A 26,042-nucleotide genomic window follows, 5' to 3' on the forward strand; every position below is an offset into this window, starting at 1 on the left:
GAAGGGGGGCGTCTACAGCTTTTAGAGGGCTCCTTTGGTTTTCTATACAACTGAATTCAATAATAAAGCATGTACATAAATATTGTGTAAAAATCTATTTTTTGAGACAGGAGGGCGAACTGTTTATTTACACTGCGTAAGTTTTTACTGTATAGGTGGCATTATGGATGAATAACCTTTATAGTTTTATATGGTCCTTACTCTTACCTCCAAATCAGTGTTTCCCTACTAGCGTGGCTCCAGCTGTTGCAAAAATATAGTTGGCTGTCCGAGCATGCTGGGAGTTGTAGTTTTGCAACGGCTGGAGAAACGCTGGCTGAGAAACACAGCTCTGAATGGGCACTTGAATGGGCATAATGGGCGCTTCACTACGAGTTACCGTTTCTTTGAACAGTAAAGGATTTAGTGAAGTCGCGCTAAAGCTGAGAGACTGAATTTGCCCTAAAGGTGGAAAACTGGCACTGCCTGAAAATGAAGCCCCAGTGTTCTGCACACGTGATGCAAATGAAGCAACGCACGCCCCTGTGTCACATGAACAATGCAACGTCCAGTGTGCGGTCCTGGAGAATCCTCCATTTTTAAATTGATCAAATTTATAAAAAGTTTAATATTAGGGAGATATAAAAAAAAATACAATAGAGTGGAGATTCATAACATAAGGCCCCGGACAAAATGTAATGTAATGAAGGCAGGAGACAGGATCAGTCCCAAACGTGGACACCGCTGCATTAACTCTGCACAATAAGTAACCGCGACGAGGAGGCCGGGAGAACAATGATTTACAGCAGCCGGTTAATATGTAAAGGGTTAATGTCTGGCTCTACGCTTCCATGATGGAAGGTGGCTGAGTCCAGGTAATACAACTGCATGGTATATAGAGAGCACAGGGGACGTGTATATGGGTAATGGAAATATGTGTCAAAGAAAAGATTATATTTTGTGTGCATTCAATTTATTGGAGATAATAATTAATCTTATATAATCTAATAAATCCTATCTTATTCTATTCTGGATACCTATATGTATACCTAAGATAGATAGATAGATAGATATGAGACAGATAGAAAGATATGAGATAGATAGATAGATATGAGATAGATAGATAGATAGATATGAGATATATATGAGATAGATAGATATGAGATAGATAGATAGATATGAGATAGATAGATAGATATGAGATAGATAGATATGAGATATATAGATAGATAGATATGAGAGATAGATATGAGAGAGATAGATAGATATGAGATAGATAGATATGAGATAGATAGATAGATATGAGATAGATAGATAGATATGAGATAGATAGATATGAGATATATAGATAGATAGATATGAGAGATAGATATGAGAGAGATAGATAGATATGAGATAGATAGATAGATATGAGATAGGTAGATAGATATGAGATAGATAGATATGAGATAGATAGATATGAGATAGATAGATATGAGATAGATACATAGATATGAGATAGATAAATATGAGATGTCATGTCCCGCGCTCCGGCCGCCTGCATCGGCCGCGAGCGCGTGGTCCCCTTGTCCCCGGCTGCCGTCCTTGCCGCGCCCGCATGCAAATCCCAGCCCGTCACTCCCCTCCTGCTGCCTCTGTCTCAGCTACGGCGCGCGTGGCCCCGTCCCAAAAATTTTAAGGGCCAGTACACCCGTAATTATTGTGTACACCTGACACTATCCTATAAATCTATGCACCTCCCAAACTTCCCTGCCGCATCTTCAGTGCCTAGTGCCTGTTTTGCCATACCCATGTATCCAGACCTTCCCGCTACGTTTTTGACTAAGAACCTTTGCCACCTGCCTTGACCGTTGCTACGTTGACTACACTACAGCCTCCTCCTTTGGTACCTCGCCTTGCCCAGTTACCTGTGTGGTCGAGCCGTGTCAGGGGGTAGCGACCTGGGTGTCGCCTGCCGCAGCAAGCCCATCCTGCCTTGCAGCGGGCTCTGGTGAAGACCAGCGGCACCTTAGACTCCGCTCCCCGATACGGTCCGAGTCATCCGCCACACAGGTGGAGGATCCACTTCCAAGCTTCGTGACAGCCTACATCCCAGTACGTGACATGAGATAGATAGATATGAGATGGATAGATAGATAGATGATAGGTAGATAGATAGTTAAAACAAACAAGGATAAGTTGGCCAGCACATGATACCGAAACTACTGCATGGATCTGGCATATTCTCCTGTTTATAGATAGATAGATAGATAGATAGATAGTAATCCAAAGAGAAACAGCACTCCCTTGAGCTCAATATCTGTGGGTGCACGCAGAACCAGACCTTGGTCAGGGGTCCCAATTCACAGAAAGTTCATATAAATCCGCAGCACACAGGTCCAATATGGTGAAAAAGAAAAAACTTTATTCCATCATGTGAATGTCATACAGCGACGTTTCTGCTGGCTCTCCCAGCCTTTCTCAAGCTTGATGACATTCACATGATGGAATAAAGTTTTTTCTTTTTCACCATATTGGACCTGTGTGCTGCGGATTTATATGAACTTTCTTAGATAGATAGATAGATAGATATGAGATAGATGATAGGTAGATAGATAAATAGATATGAGATAGATATGAAATAGATAGATAGATATGAGATAGATAGGAGATAGATAGATAGTAGAACAGAAAACTAGGGCAGCACAATACGTTGAATGGTGGTGCTAGCTGGATAGCCCGGTCACAGGTTCCAATAAATCCAATAGAGAAAACAGCAGCACTCCAAAGAGTGCTGCTGTTTTCTCTATTAGATAGATAGATAGATAGATATGAGATAGATGATAGGTAGAAAGATAGATATGAGATAGATAGATATGAGATAGATAGACTGGTAGGAGATAGATATACATATATGTTTATATAAACAGTATACAGCACCTATGTAGGTATATATGTAGGCGCACATATCTATATGTGTACACGTAAATATGTATGTGCAATACCACTTCATATATCGGTATATACCTATCTATGTTCTATGTTTATATTTGTACAGTATGGGGAAGATTTATCAAGACCTGTGCAGAGGAAGAGTGGTGCAGTTGCCCATAGCAACCAATCAGATCGCTTCTTTCATTTTCCAGAGGACTTTTCAAAAATGAAAGAAGCAATCTGATTGGTTGCTATGGGCAACTGGGCAACTTTTCCTCTACTCGGGTCTTGATAAATCTCCCCCTATGTGTTTATATTTATGTTTATGCTTTCATAAAGTCTTCAGACCCTTTCCCTTACTTTACATTTTGTTATGTTGCTCCTTGAGCTCAAATCAAAATTCAGATGTTCAGGTGATACCTCATAATGACAAAGTTACAATAAAATTTAAGAAATCTTTGCTGATTTATTAAGAATTAAAAAAAACAATAATCTTGCAGTATTCATACCCTTTAATCAGGATATAGCTGAAGCCTCTTTGGTAGTGATTCCGGCCTCCAGTCTTCTTGGGGATGAGGACACAAGGTTTACACACCTGGATTTGGGGATTTTCTGCCATTCTTCTCTGCAGATCCTCTCAGGCTCTGTCAGGTTGGATGGGACAATCGGTGGAAGCCATTTTCAGGTCTCTCTAGAGATGTTCCATTGGGTTCGGGCTCTGGCTGTCCCTAAGTCGCTCCTGTGTTGTCTTGGCCGTGTACTTAGGGTCATTTATCAAAACCTGTGCAGAGGAAAAGTTGAGCAGTTGCCCATAGCAACCAATCAGGTTCCATCTTTTTTTTATTTTTAAAAAGGCTTTTAAAAAATGAAAGAAGCTACCTGATTGGTTGCTATGGGCAACTGCTCAACTTTTCCTCTGCACAGGTTTTGATGACTCTAAACTATTGTCTTGTTAAAAGGTGAACCTTCTGGCCACTCTGATCAGGTTTTTATTAAGCATATCTCTGTACTTTGTTCATTCAGCTTTTCCTCAACCCTGACTAGTTTCCTTGTCCCCAAAGCATGATGCTGGCCCCACCATGATCACTGTAGTGATGGTATTAGGCAGGTGATGGGCAGTGCCTGGTCTCCTCCAGACATGATGCTGCCCCCACCATGATCACTGTAGGGATGGTATTGGGCAGGTGATGGGCAGTGCCTGGTTTCCTCCAGACATGATGCTGCCCCCACCATGATCACTGTAGGGATGGTATTGGGCAGGTGATGGGCAGTGCCTGGTTTCCTCCAGACATGATGCTGCCCCCACCATGATCACTGTAGGGATGGTATTGGGCAGGTGATGGGCAGTGCCTGGTTTCCCCCAGACATGATGCTGCCCCCGCCATGATCACTGTAGGGATGGTATTGGGCAGATGATGGTCTGTGCCTGGCTTCTCCCCAGACATGATGCTGGCCCCACCATGATCACTGTAGGGATGGTATTGGGCAAGTGATGGGCAGTACCTGGTTTCCTCCAGACATGATGCTGCCCCCGCCATGATCACTGTAGGGATGGTATTGGGCAAGTGATGGGCAGTACCTGGTTTCCTCCAGACATGATGCTGCCCCCACCATGATCACTGTAGGGATGGTATTGGGCAGGTGATGGGCAGTGCCTGGTTCCCTCCAGACATGATGCTGCCCCCACCATGATCACTGTAGGGATGGTATTGGGCAGGTGATGGGCAGTGCCTGGTTCCCTCCAGACATGATGCTGCCCCCACCATGATCACTGTAGGGATGGTATTGGGCAGGTGATGGGCAGTGCCTGGTTTCCTCCAGACATAACATTTAAAATTGAGGTCAAAAACTTCAATTTTGGTTTCATCAAACCAGAAAATCTTGTTCCTCACAGTCTGATCATTTAGTCTTTTACTGAGGAGCGGCTTCTTTCTGGGCACTCTGCTGGTGAAGGCTGCAGTGATGTTAACCTTATGGAAGTTTCTCCCACTCAGGCTGTTTGGAGTTCAACTAGAGTGACCATTGTCATCTCCCTTTCTAAGGCCTTTATCCACCTTAGTTTGGGGGGTGGTCAACTCTATGAAGTGCCCTGGTGGTTCCAAACTTCTTCCATGTAAAAATTATAGAAGCCACTGTTCCCTTGGGAACTTTCAGTGCGGTAGAAATAGTTTTTATGTCTTCTCCAAATATGTGGCTCCACACAATCCTGTCTCTGAGCTCTACAGGCAGTTTTTTCCACCTCATGACTTGTTTTTTGCTCTGATATACATTGTCAGCTGTGAGACCTTATATAGACAGGGCTAAGTCTTGTCCAATCAGCTGAATTTACCACAGGTGACTCCAATCAAGGTGAAGAAACATCTCAGAGATGATCAAGAGAAATGGGAGGAGCCAGGGCTAAATATCACATGTCATAGCAAAGGGTCTGAATACTGAAAAAAAATCATTTTTAATAAAGTAACAAACATTTCTAAAATTCAGTTTTTACTTTGTCATTATGGGGCATTAAGTACAGAATAATGGGGGAAACTTGATTTATTTATTTTTATTTTAGTACAAGGGGACAACAAATAGTGAAAAGTAAAAGAGTCTGAAGACTTTGTGAATTAACTGTATATGGCATACATTGCATACGGTCCTCACGTACATGACATACACTCTATACAGTCCCCGCAAATATAATATAATATAAACTGCATACAGTCCTCACGTACATGACATACACTCTATACAGTCCCCGCAAATATCATATAAACTGCATACAGTCCTCACGTACATGATATACACTCTATACAGTCCCCACAAATATCATATAAACTGCATACAGTCCTCACGTACATGACATACACTCTATACAGTCCCCGCAAATATAATATAATATAAACTGCATACAGTCCTCATGTATATGATATACATTGCATACGGTCCTCACGTACATGACATACACTCTATACAGTCCCCACAAATATAATATAAACTGCATACAGTCCTCACGTACATGGCATACACTCTATACAGTCCTCAGGTATATGGTATATATTGTGTACAGTCCTCATGAGTATGATATACACTGTATACAGTCCTCATGTATATGGTATATATTGTATACAGTCCTCATGTGTATGATATACACTGTATACAGTTCTCATGTATATGATATATATTGTATACAGTCCTCATGTATATGGTATATATTGTATACAGTCCTCATGTGTATGACACATACACTGCATACAGTCCTATATAATACATACATTGTATACAGTCCTATATGACACATACATTGTAGACAGTCCTATATGAAACATATATTGTATACAGTCCTATATGATTCATACATTGCATACAGTCCTAAATAATACATACAATGCATAAAGTCCTATATAATACATACATTGTATACAGTCCTATATGACACATACATTGTATACAGTCCTATATGAAACATACATTGTATACAGTCCTATATGATTCATACATTGCATACAGTCCTATATCACACATATATTGTATACAGTCCTATATGATTCATACATTGCATACAGTCCTAAATCACACATACATTGTATACAGTCCTATATCACACATATATTGTATACAGTCCTATATGATTCATACATTGCATACAGTCCTATATGATACATACAATGCATAAAGTCCTATATAATACAAACATTGTATACAGTCCTATATGACACATACATTGTATACAGTCCTATATGACACATACATTGTATACAGTCCTATATCACACATACATTGTATACAGTCCTATATGAAACATACATTGCATACAGTCCTATATGAAACATACATTGTATACAGTCCTATATCACACATACATTGTATACAGTCCTATATCACACATATACTGCATACAGTCCTTATTTATATTGTATACAGTCCTATATGACACACATTGTATACAGTCCTATATGAAACATACATTGTATACAGTCCTATATGAAACATACATTGTATACAGTCCTATATCACACATATACTGCATACAGTCCTTATTTATATTGTATACAGTCCTATATGACACACATTGTATACAGTCCTATATGATTCATACATTGCATACAGTCCTATATCACACATATATTGTATACAGTCCTATATGATTCATACATTGCATACAGTCCTATATCACACATACATTGTATACAGTCCTATATCACACATATATTGTATACAGTCCTATATGATTCATACATTGCATACAGTCCTATATGATACATACAATGCATAAAGTCCTATATAATACAAACATTGTATACAGTCCTATATGACACATACATTGTATACAGTCCTATATGACACATACATTGTATACAGTCCTATATCACACATACATTGTATACAGTCCTATATGAAACATACATTGCATACAGTCCTATATGAAACATACATTGTATACAGTCCTATATTAAACATACATTGTATACAGTCCTATATGATTCATACATTGCATACAGTCCTATATCACACATACATTGTATACAGTCCTATATCACACATATACTGCATACAGTCCTTATTTATATTGTATACAGTCCTATATGACACACATTGTATACAGTCCTATATGATATACATTATATAGTCCTATATGATTTACACTGTATACAGTCTATACACATACACATTTTATACAGTCTATATCACACATTGGAGTATATGGATATACACATTATATACAGTCTATATCACACATTGTATACAGCCAATATCATACACATTGTATACAGTCTATATCACATTGCAGTCTATGCACATACACATTGTATACAGCCTATATCATACACATTGTATACAGTCTATATCATACACATTGTATACAGCCTATATCATACACATTGTATACAGCCTATATCATACACATTGTATACAGCCTATATGATACACATTGTATACAGCCTATATCATACACATTGTATACAGTCTGTATCACACATTGGAGTATATGGACATACACATTATATACAGTCTATATCATACACATTGTATACAGCCTATATCATACACATTGTATACAGTCTGTATCACACATTGGAGTATATGGACATACACATTATATACAGCCTATATCATACACATTGTATACAGCCTATATCATACACATTGTATACAGCCAATATCATACACATTGTATACAGCCTATATCATACACATTGTATACAGCCTATATCATACACATTGTATACAGCCTATATCATACACATTGTATACAGCCTATATCATACACATTGTATACAGTCTATATCACACATTGGAGTATATGGACATACAAATTATATACAGCCTATATCATACACATTGTATACAGTCTATATCACACATTGCAGTCTATGTACATACACATTGTATACAGCCTATATTATACACATCGTATACAGTCAATATCACACACACATTGTATACAGTCTATATCATACATTGCAGTCTATGCACATACACATTGTATACAGCCTATATCATACACATTGTATACAGCCTATTTCATACACATTGTATACAGTCTATACAGTAACCCCCCGACATGCGATGGCCCCGACATAAGATGAAATCGACATACGATGCTTTTATATGTCAGGGCCATCGCATTAACTGCTATTCGGCAGCGCAAAATGCTTAAGCTGCTGTCGGATAGCAATGTAATGTGCCCCAGCAGGTTCACTTACCTATCCCTGCTGCTCCAGGTCCTCTCCGGGGTCCGGGTCTCGCTTTCCGGCGTCGTTATTACTTAGCTGCGCACGCCGTCCCGGCGCACCAACGTAATAACGTCACCAGAAAGTGAGGCCCGGACCCCGGTGAAGATGCGGAAGACGCCGGACGACCCAGAAGAAGACGCCGGAGCAGCGGGACCCCATTGGAAGCCCCTGGGAGACCATCGGGAGCGGTGAGGACGTGGTCCGGAGCGGCGGGGACAGGTGAGTATTTAATGCACTTTTACATTGCACGAATCCCCCAACATACCATGGATTCGACAAACAATGGGTCGTTTGGAACGAATTACCATCATATGTTGAGGGACCACTGTATCATACACATATACATTGTCTACAGTCTATATCACACATTGCAGTCTATGGACATATACATTGTATACAGCCTATATCATACACATTGTATACAGTCTATATCACACATTGCAGTCTATGTACATACACATTGTATACAGTCTTTATCATACACATTGTATACAGTCTATATCATACATTGCAGTCTATGTACATACACATTGTATACAGTCTATATCACACATTGCAGTCTATGGACATACACATTGTATACAGCCTATATCATACACATTGTATACAGCCTATATCATACACATTGTATACAGTCTATATCACACATTGCAGTCTATGTACATACACATTGTATACAGCCTATATCATACACATTGTATACAGTCTATATCATACATTGCAGTCTATGTACATACACATTGTATACAGCCTATATCATACACATTGTATACAGTCTATATCATACATTGCAGTCTATGTACATACACATTGTATACAGTCTATATCACACATTGCAGTCTATGTACATACACATTGTATACAGTCTTTATCATACACATTGTATACAGTCTATATCATACATTGCAGTCTATGTACATACATATTGTCTACAGTCTATATCACACATTGCAGTATATGGACATACACATTGTATAACGTCTATATCACAATGCAGTCTATGCACATACACATTGTATACAGCCTATATCATACACATTGTATACAGCCTATATCATACACATTGTATACAGCCTATATCATACACATTGTATACAGTCTATATCACACATTGCAGTCTATGTACATACACATTGTATACAGCCTATATCATACACATTGTATACAGTCTATATCATACATTGCAGTCTATACACATTGTATACAGCCTATATCATACACATTGTATACAGTCTATATCATACATTGCAGTCTATGTACATACACATTGTATACAGCCTATATCATACACATTGTATACAGTCTATATCATACATTGCAGTCTATGTACATACACATTGTATACAGTCTATATCACACATTGCAGTCTATGTACATACACATTGTATACAGTCTATATCACACATTGCAGTCTATGTACATACACATTGTATACAGTCTTTATCATACACATTGTATACAGTCTATATCATACATTGCAGTCTATGTACATACATATTGTCTACAGTCTATATCACACATTGCAGTATATGGACATACACATTGTATAACGTCTATATCACAATGCAGTCTATGCACATACACATTGTATACAGCCTATATCATACACATTGCATACAGCCTATATCATACACATTGTATACAGTCTATATCACACATTGTATACAGCCTATATCATACACATTGTATACAGTCTATATCACAATGCAGTCTATGCACATACACATTGTATACAGCCTATATCATACACATTGTATAACGTCTATATCACAATGCAGTCTATGCACATACACATTGTATACAGCCTATATCATACACATTGTATACAGCCTATATCATACACATTGTATACAGCCTATATCATACACATTGTATACAGCCTATATCATACACATTGTATACAGTCTATATCACACACTGCAGTCTATGTACATACACATTGTCTACAGCCTATATCATACACATTGTATACAGCCTATATCATACACATTGTATACAGCCTATATCATACACATTGTATACAGCCTATATCACAATGCAGTCTATGCACATACACATTGTATACAGCCTATATCATACACATTGTATACAGCCTATATCATACACATTGTATACAGCCTATATCACAATGCAGTCTATGCACATACACATTGTATACAGCCTATATCATACACACTGTATACAGTCTATATCACACATTGCAGTCTATGCACATACACATTGTATACAGCCTATATCATACACATTGTATACAGTCTTTATCACACATTGCAGTCTATGTACATACACATTGTATACAGCCTATATCACACACATTGTATACAGTCATTATCATACACATTGTATACAGTCTATATCACACACATTGTATACAGTCTATATCACACACTGCAGTCTATGTGCACACACATTGTATACAGTCATCATACACATTGTATACAGTCTATATCATACATTACAGTCTATGTACATACACATTGTATACAGTCTTTATCATACATTGCAGTATATGTACATACACATTGTATACAGCCTATATCATACACATTGTATACAGTCTTTATCATACATTGCAGTCTATACACATTGTATACAGTCTTTATCATACATTGCAGTCTATACACATTGTATACAGTCTTTATCATACATTGCAGTCTATATCACATTGCAGTCTTTATCATACATTGCAGTCTATGTACATACACATTGTATACAGTCTTTATCATACATTGCAGTATATGGACATACACATTGTATACAGTCTTTATCATACATTGCAGTCTATACACATTGTATACAGTCTTTATCATACATTGCAGTCTATATCACATTGCAGTCTTTATCATACATTGCAGTCTATGTACATACACATTGTATACAGTCTTTATCATACATTGCAGTCTATATCACATTGCAGTCTTTATCATACATTGCAGTGCGGATGAGCCGGGGTCCCCGCAGTGCTCCGGGCTGATCTGACCGTCTCCCCCGCCTGTGCTGATCTCAGTGTCGCCCCCTGCGCTCTTACCTTGCGGAGCTGCAGCTGCTGTGTGTCCGGGCTCTGCAGAGGGTGCTCGGCGCTGGATGTGCACTATGGCCTCCTCCTCCCCCTCAGCTCTTCTTCCCCATCCCTCAGCCTCCCTGGTGTGCGGGCACAGCTGCGGGCAATGCGGGCGCTGCGCTCACTATCAGTGTCACTAATGCCAGCTACTGCGCTGCCCTTGTGCTCGGCTTTCTGCTCGGGAGAGACCATTCCCGGCAGCTGCAGGGGGTGTGGAGTCTACCATTACAGCGCGTGTTATTACTGTACGCTGCTGCTACTGCTGCTACTGCACACGTCTTGAATAAAAATGAACAATATGGAGCTTAGCAACCATGTGTTGTAGGGTACAGGGAGCTACAGCAGTGGGCTGTGTATGGGCACTGCAGCATATAGGCATTGGAGTACAGGGGAGAAATGGCTGGTGAGGGGATGGGGTAGAGGGGGAGAAATGGCTGGTGAGGGGATGGGGTAGAGGGGAGAAATGGCTGGTGAGAGGATAGGGTACAGGGGAGAAATGGCTGGTGAGGGGATGGGGTACAGGGGAGAAATGGCTGGTGAGGGGATGGGGTACAGGGGAGAAATGGCTGGTGAGGGGGTGGGGTACAGGGGAGAAATGGCTGGTGAGGGGATGGGGTACAGGGGAGAAATGGCTGGTGAGAGGGTGGGGTACAGGGGAGAAATGGCTGGTGAGGGGGTGGGGTACAGGGGAGAAATGGCTGGTGAGGGGGTGGGGTACAGGGGAGAAATGGCTGGTGAGGGGATGGGGTACAGGGGAGAAATGGCTGGTGAGGGGATGGAGTAAAGTGAGGTGATAGGACAGATATGAGGGAATGGGGTACAGTAGAGAATGAAGTACAGTGAGGTGATAAGGTGCAGGGGACAGAGGAGAGGTGAGATAATGAGAGGAGTGGTGAGTTGAAGAGAGGGTTTCTCAGAAAGGGGTGGTGAGGTGATGGGGTACAGGGGAGAAATGGCTGTTGAGGGGGTGGGGTACAGGGGAGAAATGGCTGGTGAGGGGGTGGGGTTTGAAGAGAGGGTTTCTCAGAAAGAGGGGTGGTGAGGTGATGAGAGGTGGAGTGAGGTCAAGAGAAGGGTAATAAGGCAATTAGAGGGGTGGTGAGGTAAAGAGAGGGGGAGTGAGGTGAAGAGAGGGGGGTGAGGTGAAGAGAGGGGGGTGAGGTGAAGAGGAGGGGGTGAGGTGAAGAGATAGGTGAAAAGAGGGGTGGTGAGGTGAAGAGAGGGGGGTGAGGTGAAGAGAGGGGGGGTGAGGTGATAAGAGGCAGTGGTGTTGCTAGGGTTGGTATCACCTGGTGCGGTAGAAAATGGTGTCACCCCACCCCCAGGATCTGCTGATGGGGGTGCTACGGCGGGGGGGAGGGGGGTGTTGCTGATGGATGATGAGGGGGTGCTTCTGCTGGGGGGGGGGGGCATTATGTAGGCAGCAGTTCCCCCACATTAGGTAGCAGTTTCCTCACATTAGGTAGCATAGCTTCCCCACATTAGGTAACATAGTTTCCCCACATTAGGTAGCATGGTTTCCCCACATTAGGTAGCATAGTTTCCCCACATTAGGTAGCATATTTTCCTCACTTTAGGTACCATAGTTTCCCCACATTAGGTAGCACCCGGATAGGTGCTATCAGGGTTGTAGCCGGGCGCAGGGGAAGACCAAGGGGGAGGGGGGGTTGATGGGTGCTATTGGGGTTATAGCCGGGCGCAGCTGAAGACCGTTGAGCGGCATGATGTCCCCCATGTCAACCGTGCGGCCTGCACCCCCGCACCCAGGTCACTACGTCACTAATAAGAGGGTGGCTGAGGGGTTGAGAGGGGTGGTGAGGGGATGAGGGTTGCTAAGGGGATAAGAGGGGTTTTGAAGTGATGACAGGGGTGGTGAGGGGATGAGAGGGGTGGTGAGGGGATGAGATGGATGGTGAGAGGATGAGAGGAATGGTGAGGGATGAGAGGGGTGGTGAGAGGATGAGGGATGGTGAGGGGATGAGAGGGGTGGTGAGGGGATGAGGGTTGCTAAGGGGATAAGAGGGGTTTTGAAGTGATGAGAGGGGTGGAGAGGTGATGAGAGGAGTGCTAAGGGGATGAGAGGGGTTTTAAGGGGATGAGAGAGGATGGTGAGGGGATGAGAGGGGTGGTGAGGGGATGAGAGGGATGGTGAGGGGATGAGAGGGATAATGAGTGGATGAGAGGGATGGTGAGGTGATGAGAGGGGTGGTGAGGTGATGAGAGGGGTGGTGAGGGGATGAGAGGGATGGTGAGGGCATGAGAGGGGAGTTGAGGGGATGAGAGGGGTGTTGAGGGGATGAGAGGGATGGTGAGGGGATGAGAGGGGTGGTGAGGTGAAGAGAGGAGAGGGGTTGTGAGGTGATGAGAGGGGTAGTGAGGTGAAGAGAGGAGAGGGGTGGTGAGGGGATGAGAGGGGTGGTGAGGGGGTGAGAGGGGTGGTGAGGTGATGAGAGGGGTGGTGAGGTGATGAGAGGGGTGGTGAGGGGATGAGAGGGGTGGTAAGAGGGGTGGTGAGGTGCTGAGAGGGGTGGTGAGGGGATGAGAGGGGTGGTGAGTGGATGAGAGGGGTGTTGAGGGGATGAGAGGGATGGTGAGGTGATGAGAGGGGTGGTAAGGGGATGGGAGGGGTGGTGAGGTGATGAGAGGGGTATTGAGGGGATGAGAGGGGTGGTAAGGGGATGAGAGGGGTGGTGATGGGTGGTAAGGGGATTCAGTGGGTGGTGAGGTGATGAGAGGGGTGGTGAGGGGATGAGAGGGGTGGTAAGAGGATGAGAGGGGTGGTGAGGGGGTGAGGGGATGAGAGGGGTGTTGAGTGGATGAGAGAGATGGTGAGGTGATGAGAGGGGTGGTTAGGTGTTGAGAGGGGTGGTGAGGGGATGAGAGGGGTGGTGATGGGTGGTAAGGGGATTCAGTGGGTGTTGACGTGATGAGAGGGGTGGTGAGGGGATGAGAGGGGTGGTGATGAGTGGTAAGGGGATTCAGTGGGTGTTGACGTGATGAGAGGGGTGGTGAGGGGATGAGAGGGCTGGTAAGGGGATGAGAGGGGTGGTGAGGGGATGAGAGGGGTGGTGAGGTGATGAGATAGGTAATGAGAGGGGTGGTGAGGGGATGAGAGGGGTGTGAGGTGATGAGATAGGTAATGAGAGGGGTGGTGAGGGGATGAGAGGGGTGTGAGGTGATGAGATAGGTAATGAGAGGGGTGGTGAGGGGACGAGAGGGGTGTGAGGTGATGAGATAGGTAATGAGAGGGGTGTTGAGGGGATGAGAGGGGTGGTGAGGTGATGAGAGGGGTGGTGAGGTGATGAGAGGGGTGGTGAGGTGAAGAGAGGAGAGGGGTTGTGAGGTGATGATGAGAGGGGTGGTGAGGTGAAGAGAGGAGAGGGGATGAAATGGGTGGTGAGGGGGTGAGAGGGGTGGTGAGGTGATGAAAGGGGTGGTGAGGGGGTGAGAGGGGTGGTGAGGGGATGAGAGGGGTGGTGAGAGGGGTGGTGAGGTGCTGAGAGGGGTGGTGAGGGAATGAGAGGGGTGGTGAGGGGATGAGAGGGGTGTTGAGGGGATGGTGAGGTGATGAGAGGGGTGGTAAGGGGATGAGAGGGGTGGTGAGGTGATGAGAGGGGGGGTGAGGGGATCAGAGGGGTGGTGAGGGGATGAGAGGGGTGGTAAGGGTATGAGAGGGGTGGTGATGGGTGGTAAGAGGATTCAGTGGGTGGTGAGGTGATGAGAGGGATGATGAGGGGATGAGAGGGGTGGTAAGGGGATGAGAGGGGTGGTGAGGGGATTAGAGGGGTGGTGAGGGGATGAGAGGGGTGGTGAGGTGATGAGATAGGTAATGAGAGGGGTGGTGAGGGGATGAGAGGGGTGTGAGGTGATGAGATAGGTAATGAGAGGGGTGGTGAGGGGATGAGAGGGGTGTGAGGTGATGAGATAGGTAATGAGAGGGGTGGTGAGGGGATGAGAGGGGTGTGAGGTGATGAGATAGGAAATGAGAGGGGTGGTGAGGGGATGAGATAGGTAATGAGAGGGGTGGTGAGGGGATGAGAGGGGTGGTGAGGTGATGAGATAGGTAATGAGAGGGGTGGTGAGGGGACGAGAGGGGTGTGAGGTGATGAGATAGATAATGAGAGGGGTGGTGAGGGGATGAGAGGGTGTGAGGTGATGAGATAGGTAATGAGAGGGGTGGTGAGGGGATGAGAGGGGTGGTGAGGTGATGAGATAGGTAATGAGAGGGGTGGTGAGGGGATGAGAGGGGTGTGAGGTGATGAGATAGGTAATGAGAGGGGTGGTGAGGGGACGAGAGGGGTGTGAGGTGATGAGATAGGTAATGAGAGGGGTGATGAGGGGACGAGAGGGGTGTGAGGTGATGAGATAGGTAATGAGAGGGGTGGTGAGGGGACGAGAGGGGTGTGAGGTGATGAGATAGGTAATGAGAGGGGTGGTGAGGGGACGAGAGGGGTGTGAGGTGATGAGATAGGTAATGAGAGGGGTGATGAGGGGACGAGAGGGGTGTGAGGTGATGAGATAGGTAATGAGAGGGGTGGTGAGGGGACGAGAGGGGTGTGAGGTGATGAGATAGGTAATGAGAGGGGTGATGAGGGGATGCAGTGGGTGATGAGGGGAGGAGAAGTGTAGTGAGTTGACACTCAATATAAGTTGAATTGGGTTAATGCCAAGAAGGAAAGACATCTGAAGTAATTGTAGCTGCCTATCAATCTGGGAATTTGAAGTCCATGAACTAAATACTTTGCCACAGCTCGCTCCTGCAACAGAGCAATTGGGGGAGATTTATCGAAACCTGTCCAGAGGAAAAAATTGCCCAGTTGCCCATAGCAACCAATAAGATCACTTCTTTCATTTTGCAGAGGCCTTGTTAAAAATGAAAGAAGCGACCTGATTGGTTGCTATGGGCAACTCAGCAACTTTTCCTCTGGACAGGTTTTGATAAATCTCAATGATTCCCAGCACAGCAACAAATCTACAACAGATGGTTAAAGGGGTACAGCTGTCACGCCCCCTCCATAGGCTTGCATTGAGGGGGCGGAGGGTGACATCACACAGGGGCGGAGCCGTGACGTCACAATGCTCCGGCCCCGGGATCAACAGTAATCAGACCTGGAGCGAACACGCTCCAGGGACTGATTTTAACGGGGTGCATCGTGCAAGATCACGGGGGTCCCCAGCGGCCCGAACCCCCGCGCTCATCTTATCCCCTATCCTTTGGATAGGCCATAAGATGTCTAAGCGCCGGAGTACCCCTTTAAAAAGAAAAGAATCAAGGTGTTACAATGGGCCAGTGAGACTTTTTTTTTTTTTATTATGTCCTGATACGAAAAGCCATAGAATTCAATAAGGGGGGAACTTTCTTTATCATGTGACTGTATTCTGCTGCCTGGGCCTGCCGGCAATGAGTAGGGAATTTGGTTATTCTGCCATTGCCTTGTTTTATTATTAAATCCGCACTTTCTTTCCTTCCATACCATAGATTGAATTCAGAGGTTAGCATTATACTGTATCTGGAAATAGCTTCTAAAGGAATTCCTTAAAGGGGTATTCCAGGCAAAAACTTTTTTTTATATATATCAACTGGCTCCGTAAAGTTAAACAGATTTGTAAATTACTTCTATTAAAAAATCTTAATCCTTCCAATAGTTATTAGCTTCTGAAGTTTTCTGTCTATCTGCTCAATGATGATGTCACGTCCGGGAGCTGTGCATGATGGGAAAATATCCCCATAGGAGCTGCACAGCTCCCGGGACGTGAGTCATCAGAAAGCAGTTAGACAGAAAACAGCAACTCAACTTCAGAAGCTAATAACTATTGGAAGGATTAAGATTTTTTAATAGAAGTAATTTACAAATCTATTTAACTTTCCGGAGCGAGTTGATAAATAAAAAAAAGGTTTGGCCTGGAATACCCCTTTAATATCATGGAGTGTCACTATAATGTGCAGCTACTTTATGGAATGATTATAGAATTGCATTGATATTTCCAATAGTTCCTAATCCTAGAGACAGTTCTACGTCTACTTTAGGGATGGGGTTAAGTGTTACAGCTTCATTCCACAACACCATCTCCAATATGGATTATACCAAAGAAAAACGGGAAAACTGGAGCTTTACATTGCAATTCATTAATGAATACTCAAAGCAAGTGCTGGGCGTGCCTGACCACATATTAATGAGTCTGGATGACTGCCTAGTACTGGACCCTTGGGGCTGAGGTGACCACCAGAGATGAGGGAATCTCCCAAGATGTCATTCGGGTCCAATACTGAGACTCTGATTGCGACATTTGCCCAGATCCTGATATGAAAGTGTCCCAATTGCCCACATAAGGGGGGAAATTTAGCTAAACCTGTGCAGAGGAAAGGTTGCTGAGTTGCCCAAAGCAACCAATCAGATCGCTTCTTTCATTTTTGAAAAGGCCTCTGAAAAATGAAAGAAGTGATCTGATTAGTTGTTTTGGGCAACTTAGCAACTTTTCCTCTGCACAGGTTTTGATAAATCTCCCCTATGGTGTATTCAGGAGCAGGGACTCCTATCATAGAGATCAGTCCCTGCTCCCGCACAGTTCCCCGAACTAATGGTACACATTTTCTGGGCTGGGTGCAGAGGGCCTCGTCATCAAATGTATTGAGTGTAAGCTGAGATGTTTACAACCTTCACACTGCTCATTGCATAGGAGCAATGACTTCTGAATTTGACAGGCGTCCCTTCTCCTGTAAGGTCAAATTGTCCAAAACGTATCACAAAAAATGTGGATTCTGACAAACCTGATTTTCTGTGTGAAACATTACTGTACATTTCAACGTGAAAAGATTAATACAATGGGGATAATCCAGCAGGAACCAGAAAACTGATGAAAAAAATGAATACTTGGCCCGGTGCCAACTAGCTGTAGACAGTATAATTAAGATCGGTGACAAATAGATGACAGTAGCAAATGCTATATTTTGATTACAGTAGACGCGTTTTGAGGGGCATTTCCCCTCTTCATCAGGTTATAATGATACACAGATCAAACCGGAAATATATAGGGAAGTCTAAGTGTTAATTCACATTTAAATGAGCACTGACACTTTGCATATGATACAGCAGGTAAAATGAATAAGATTTGTCATTTACGTCCTGTAAAAAAAAAGGTCTTGTTATGTCACTTTCATGGCCTTTTAAATCTGGCCATTAGGGGTGTATGAAACAGGGAGAGCGAGTGCTATTCACTACCTATGGCCAGACCGCACTTCCTGAGTTTGGTCTCCTGCCAGTCCAGCAGAAGACCAAAGTCTGTACTTTTGAGCAGACAGAATGCAAACTGGACCAGAAGGGAGACCCCTAGTGGTCATTATATGGCCATGAAAGTGACATCAATTTTATTTATTTTTTACAGGGAGTAAATTACAAATCTTATTTATTTTACCTGCTGTATCATACGCAAAAAAAATGCCAGTGCCCATTTAAGAAAACAGCACGGAGACGGTACCGGGCCCAAGATCATGGTGACGTCATTGTGTTCAAAAAGTTATTTGCAATATGATACATTATAATTAGCAATAATTTGTTGATGGATCAACCTCCATTTTGGGTCATGGCTAGGTGAAAGATATATATGCATACCTAAACAAGCGAGAAGAAAACTGACTGAGGGAGATTTATCATTGGATTCCTGGCTGTTTTCTGGCTGTAATTTGGTGCAAAATTTTGGTGCAACTTCAAAAATTATTGAAAAAATTGTAGAAAACTAGGTAACCGTGAAGAAGTTGCCCAACCGATAAAAACTCCAGCTCTGATTTTTTCTGTGTCCATTTGGGGAATGATAGAACAAAAACGAAATGGTTGCTATGGTCGACTTCTTCACTTTTGTTTTATACCAGTTCAAAGACATCTCAGGGCCCAATTTTGCAACGTTTACTTGCTAAATGAGCCTGTGGCCTATTTTGCAGACTGAACAGATATAATGTGGATACAGCAGCACTCAAATGAATTTCGTCTTATTATTGCAATAATTATTTTATTTAACTAGAAAGCCCCGGGGGTTCTAATTCTCATTGAAGAGAAAATGAATTAGAAGAAATGTTCCATGGGAAAAAACATATGCAAATTAACTCTCATCCAGAAGGAAGAAAGGTGTGACACCTAGGTAGCCTCCTTGTATATCGATCCCCATCCCTTAAAGGGGTACCCCCGTGGAAAACTTTTTTTTTTTAAATCAACTGGTGCCAGAAAGTTAAACAGATTTGTAAACTACTTCTATTAAAAAATCTTAATCCTTCCAGTACTTTTTAGGGGCTGTATACTACAGAGGAAATGCTTTACTTTTTAGATTTCTCTGATGTCATGACCGCAGTGCTCTCTGCTGACCTCTGCTGTCCATTTTAGGAACTGTCCAGAGCAGAAGAAAATCCCCATAGAAAACATATGCTGCTCTGGACAGTTCCTAAAATGGACAGCAGCACTGCAGCACTGATGAGCACTGTGGTCATGACATCAGAGAAATCTAAAAAGTAAAGCATTTCCACTGTAGCATATAGCCCCTAAAAAGTACTGGAAGGATTAATATTTTTTAATAAAAATCATTTACAAATCTGTTTAACTTTCTGGTACCAGTTGATTTAAAAAAAAAAAAAAAAGTTTTCCACGGGAGTACCTCTTTAAACAAACCTAGAAACATAACCAATAGGTGGCAGCCTTGCAACATGACCAAAGACAGACCCGTGTAGACAGCTGTTTCGAGGTTCTGATTGGCTGAAAGCCAATCAGAACCTCGAAACAGCTGTCTACACAAGTCTATCTTTGGTCATGTTGCAAGGATCACCAATGGGTTGGATATTGACTTACACCTATCTTTAATAGGTGACGCTAAAGAAGAGAGTTAATTTGCATATTTTACTTTAATGCCTTATTTTTAAGGGAAACTGCTGATGATGGCAGAGGGAAGAGTATAAACCCAGTACCTAGTTTGAATTTATGAGTTTGAAGGAGTTTTCTGGGGCCACAATATATATAGCCTATCATTATTTCCTATATTGAAAACCAATCAGCTGATCGAAGGTTTGGTGAACTGGACAGAATTTGGTGAGATGAGGTTGGAGGTCTCATGCAATTTGAGAAGGCCAGGCGAGCACAGAATACCAGGTAATGACTTATGAATGTTTATGTAATGGGCGGATGCTGTTGTCTTCTTTCTTGTGCGTTTTCTACAATAATCGACAGCTGCAGGCGAATCTTAATCCTGGTCCTTCTTCAACAGTAGATTTTCTCCAAAAGAAGTAATTATCTTAAAAGACCGAGTCTTTACTTGCCCAGATGTAGGAGCAGCCATTAGGGCTTTAAGGTGTTTTTGCTGAAAGTTATTGCTGGTTTCAGAACATCAGTGATAGATTTAGGTTAAAGAGTAGCTCCCACTATCCTTTTTTTATTTATTTTTTTCTGTCCCTGCCTATTGCCCATCTATCCCTAACCCCCTCCCTGCCTTTAATTTTTTTTTTTTTTTACTATATTAAAAATACCTTTTTGTCTGCCTGGTAGTGTGCTCACTACCAGGCAGACTTCCCCAGCAGGCATGACGTCACTGATGCCTGCTGGGGCCGACACTTCCGCCCTTAGTTCACCTATACAGGGTGCCTCCAGCTGTTTCACCACTACAACTCCCAGCTTGCCCTGACATCTATTGGCTGTCAGGGCATGCTGGGAGTTGTAGTGGTGAAACAGCTGGAGGTACCCTGTGTTGAAAACAATAAGTTAGGGGCTACCCCGTTCCCTCCCCCCCTGTTGAAAACCCCGAACCCTGCTCTCCCCCAACCCCCTGTGTTAAAAACACCGAATCCTGCTGTCCCCCAAACCCCGTGTTAAAAACCCCGAACCTCGCTGTCCCCCAACCCCCGTGTTAGAAACCCGAACCCCGCTCTCCCCAAGACATACCCTAGAGTCCTGAGGCAGCAGAAGCAGAGTGTAAATGCCGGGAGGCAAGGAGCGAGCGCAGGCTGAATGAATTCGGACCGATTGCCTGGCCGGCATCGGTCCAAATTCAGGCGTGACGTCACACCAGCCTGCAGCCGGCAACTAGGAGGGAGACCCCTAGTGGCCGGTTTTGAAATGTAAATTACAACATATTAATAAAAAATTAAAAAATAATGAAAATATATTAGAGATATGTTGTAGTACATATGTAGTTGACGACAGTGTCCATTTAAAGAGCAGAGGAATGTGCTCTATAACCCAAGTGTATAAACAAAAGTGCAAATGTGTTCACTAGGATGCGGTCTATAGAAGACACCTGCAAGGGTCCAGGATCGAGGCATTGGAACCAAAACTATTCCCAGCTTCCACTTGGACTGCCACCCTAGTGTCCACCAAGGAGCACAAAACTGGTTGGTGTCTCAGAGCTTTGAGACCCAGGTTTGGAGGGAGGGAAGGAATCTGAAGGTCATACACAACTTCCCTAGACCTTCAGGAGGGACTTACCAAAAGGGCACCGCACCCTGAAGAATCCTAGTGACAGACAAATGTGTACAGCAAACACACAGTGACAAAAAGTAATAAATAATCAGATGTTCGCCATATTATACAGCCCAAAAATTCCTCGTATAGACCAGCGACAGCACAGGTAACACAGAGGAGGAAGAAGCAGGAATTGAGTCGGCATTGATTAGGACCAAATGTGGGACATCAGAGGTGATAAGGGTAGAAAACTTTAAAAACCGACATGCAACGCATTTCGCTGCGCATGCGCAGCTTCATCAGGCTTTATCGTATAAACCAGCAGGAAGAAATCCGCAAACATAGAGGTGTGCGCTCAATTGAGTGAAAGTGAAGTGCCTGCTCCGGGTCACCACTCCAGCACCACAGGGTCACCACTCCTGGTGCACATCTGAACCACAACTCTCTACCCACCCACACCTAGTGGCCAGATTTGAAGGGTCGGGTAAGCCTCAGGGTAGCCGATGGCCCAACCCATGTTAACCGAAGCTCCCGCCCAGGCATAACATAACAGATACTACACTTGAACTTAGCCAGAGATATAATTTGTAGCTTCTCAGCCCCGATACAACATCTGTAACAGGACCCCATGTGTCAATACTGGTTTCTTATGGGGCAGAAGTGCTTTGGGGTCCCCTTAGGCACAACTGCTACCTCTGCACCCCCTATAGCTACACCCCTGTGTGGTAAGCTCGTGGGGGTATAGGGTATATGGGGTGTAGCTGTGCAGTGATGAAAGGGTGCTGGTTTAACCCTTAACTGTCATGATGCCAGGGTGAGTGCTCCTCTGTAAATACATGTCCTATCGCCACCCATCCCAAGAGCGATAGGGATGTATACTAAATGATTGTCCACAACCGGAGGTTTCAGAAAACTGTCGGAACTTTTACTGCAGGTTTTATGCAGAATTAAACAGGAACAGTCTTTGTACAATCAGAGTCTATTAGGATCCTGACAGTTAGTTGGGACCTTGTGAGTTTTAAGCTCAGGAGATTTATATGCGCTGTTCTGCTGGATTTAGGGGATTGAGTTTAGGTCCAGCAGTCACGCGGACTTTAGCAGGGAGTTGTATTATAACCCACGGTTTAGTATTATCAGGCTTCGGCCTGGTCTTGTCTTTGAAAGTTGCACGGATCTCTACTCTCTGCTAGTCCGGAACCCAAGAGAGCGAGGATTGATTGGCAGCGCCCTTATATGGGCAGGGGCTGGCCTTGAGCTCATTGGTCCATACCATCTGTCATTCACTTTACAAGGAATTATAGTCTAGACAAGGGACCACACATGTGACCTAGGAAGGTCCTTTAGCATACCTTAATAGAATTAACATTAGTCACATGTGACCTAAGGTCCTGTCACACTATATTCAACATTAAATATATAATTACTTATACATGTAAACATCATAAAATTGAGGTAGGAAGAGGTGACTAGGGGCCATCCCACCAGGAGGACCCTACTGGAACGAAGTAACTCTGACTTTGGTGACCACCATACAAGGTACAGTATACCATACGGTACCAGGACACCACACCTGATCTTAGCCAGAAGAACAAGAAGCAATGATATATCTATGACTGTGCACAAGAGAAGGTTTTTAGTGTGAAAACCGGAGAATGCTGAATGATGGGGGCTGCTATTATAACTGACTCATATCATTGTGCATTGAAATAGCAAATCCACCCTAAAGTTTGTTAAAGTGAATCCATTGCCTAAATATGCTTTCTATGCTCCTAGTAGGTGACAAAGAAAATGTCTGTGCCATCTGGATTAAAGGAGTGGTGAAAGAATACAGCAGACTCACAGTTATGCTGTATGCATGAGGGAAGTGCTTGCCCCCTTTCTTCCCACCCTTAAGGCATATACACAGGCGGACACAGCAGCCTTTCATTCACAGCAGAGAGGGGTGCGGAGACATATGTCCATCAAGTGGGTAGGAGGAAGGGAGAGGGATATGTGGTGGCCCAGTACAGGAGTTGCTGACCTGTCAGGTGGACTCTATTTCAGTGACCCCTGGGCCCCCCTTTCATCTATGTTCCCTAAATAGCTACTAAGAACCTATGTTATCTAATGTAATGTGTGTATATATTGTTATGTGCCTTTACATTCTGTTATCATGTGATTGTAACCAAGGAAGGTACCAGTGACCATGTGACCTATAGAGTGACCCATGGGACCCCTCCAGAGTCTTCCCCATATAAACCCTGGGAGGAGCTAGTTCAGTCTCTTTTAGTTCCTGCTTAGCTGAGATACAGGGCAATGAAGTCCAGAGAGAGGGTCTGGTGTCCTGAGGAGGCCAAAAGTCTACCACGCTGCCACGCATCCACAAGTCCACTACCCCAAAGGTGAACGTATAAACCTGGTAATCTACATGCGGGGTGAAGTCTGTCAAGTCAGTCTAGTCAAGTCAGTCAAGATCAGTTTGTTCCAAGTCAGCGTGGGCTTGCAGCAAATTGTCCGAGTTCACTATAAGTGCCAGTGAGCCCTAAGGTCTCTGAAGTCACTGGTCATCTCTTTGGGCCTAACTGAGCAGTCAAGACTATTACACCTGTCTACCTCAGTAAAGCTGCCGTTGTTCCGTAACTTGGCGTCGGAGTCATTATTTGCCCCCGTACCGAGCCCAGGATCCAGCGGTATACCTTTGGGTGGGGAAGTTGTTAAACCACACCCTGGCATCACGAATACAAGGGGTTAATACCATCTTCCCCTAGGGTAATAACATCTGCTCTCATCACACCCCGCTACCACAGATACATTGTAGAATTGTGTTTCCCCCTGTTGATACAGAGGAAGTAAAGGTCTCATGATGATAACCCCTGACCATATGCCCTAAAACACCACATAGGACAGTGTTTCCCAACCAGGGGGCCTCCAACTGTTGCAAAACTACAACTCCCAGCACGCCCGGACAGCCATTGGCTGTCCGGGCATGCTAGGAGTTGTAGTTTTGCAACAGCTGGAGGCTCCCTGGTTGGGAAACAGTTGCATAGGCATTATCGAGGAGTCCTCATCGTCTACATTAACAAATCTGCCATAAAATGTTAATATTTCATCCAAAGAGGTGATCTTAAATTTCACCCAGATCTTATTATTAATAATAATAACAACAACAATAATAATAATAACAACAATACTAATAGAATAATAATAAAGACAACAACAATCATAATAATAATAAGAACAACATTATTAATAATCATATTATAGCTGACAGAGTTCAGAGTCCAGTGACAATAATAATAATCATGATGATGATGATAATAATAATAATAATAATAATATTCATAATAATAATGATATTATAGCTGACAGAGTTCAGAGTCCAGTAATAATATTAATAATAATGATGATGATTATAATAATAATTATATTATAGCTGACAAAAGTTCAGAGTCCAGTAACAATAATAATAATAATTATAATCATAATAATAATCATAATAATAAAATAGTCATAATAATAATCATAATAATAATGATATTATAGCTGACAGAGTTCAGAGTCCAGTAACAATAATAATAATAATAATAATAATATTTATAATCATAATAATAATGATATTATAGCTGACAGAGTTCAGAGTCCAGTAACAATAATAATAATAATAATGATAATAATAATAAAAATGATGATATTATAGCTGACAGAGTTCAGAGTCCAGTAATAATAATAATAATAATAATAATGATAATAATAATAATAATGATATTATAGATGACAAAGTTCAGAGTCCAGTAACAAAAATAATAATAATAATAATGATGATGATGATAATAATCATAATAATAATAATAATGATATCATAGCTGACAGAGTTCAGAGTCCAGTAACAATAATAACAATAATAATAATAATAATGATATCATAGCTGACAGAGTTCAGAGTCCAGTAACAATAATAATA

General features: G+C 43.0%; 1 protein-coding gene across 9 annotated transcripts in view; it reads right to left on the bottom strand.

Moving 5' to 3' along the window:
• Positions 1-26,042, bottom strand: part of PPP1R9A (protein phosphatase 1 regulatory subunit 9A) — a 325,401-nt gene that overhangs the window by 294,657 nt on the left and 4,702 nt on the right. For 2 of the 9 annotated variants that reach the window (XM_056518987.1, XM_056518980.1), the window contains exon 1: positions 11,638-12,000. The exons of 1 other annotated variant lie outside the window; for it this stretch is intronic. The gene's annotated coding sequence lies outside the window, so the exon portion shown is untranslated. Of the gene's footprint in view, positions 1-1,886; positions 1,908-3,038; positions 3,059-3,401; positions 3,522-11,637; positions 12,003-26,042 lie in introns of those variants that run through there. 6 more of the 9 variants (XM_056518985.1, XM_056518989.1, XM_056518986.1 and 3 more) reach the window with 6 other exon arrangements.

Source organism: Hyla sarda, chromosome 5 (genome assembly GCF_029499605.1).
Source record: "Hyla sarda isolate aHylSar1 chromosome 5, aHylSar1.hap1, whole genome shotgun sequence".
Lineage (NCBI taxonomy): Eukaryota > Metazoa > Chordata > Amphibia > Anura > Hylidae > Hyla > Hyla sarda.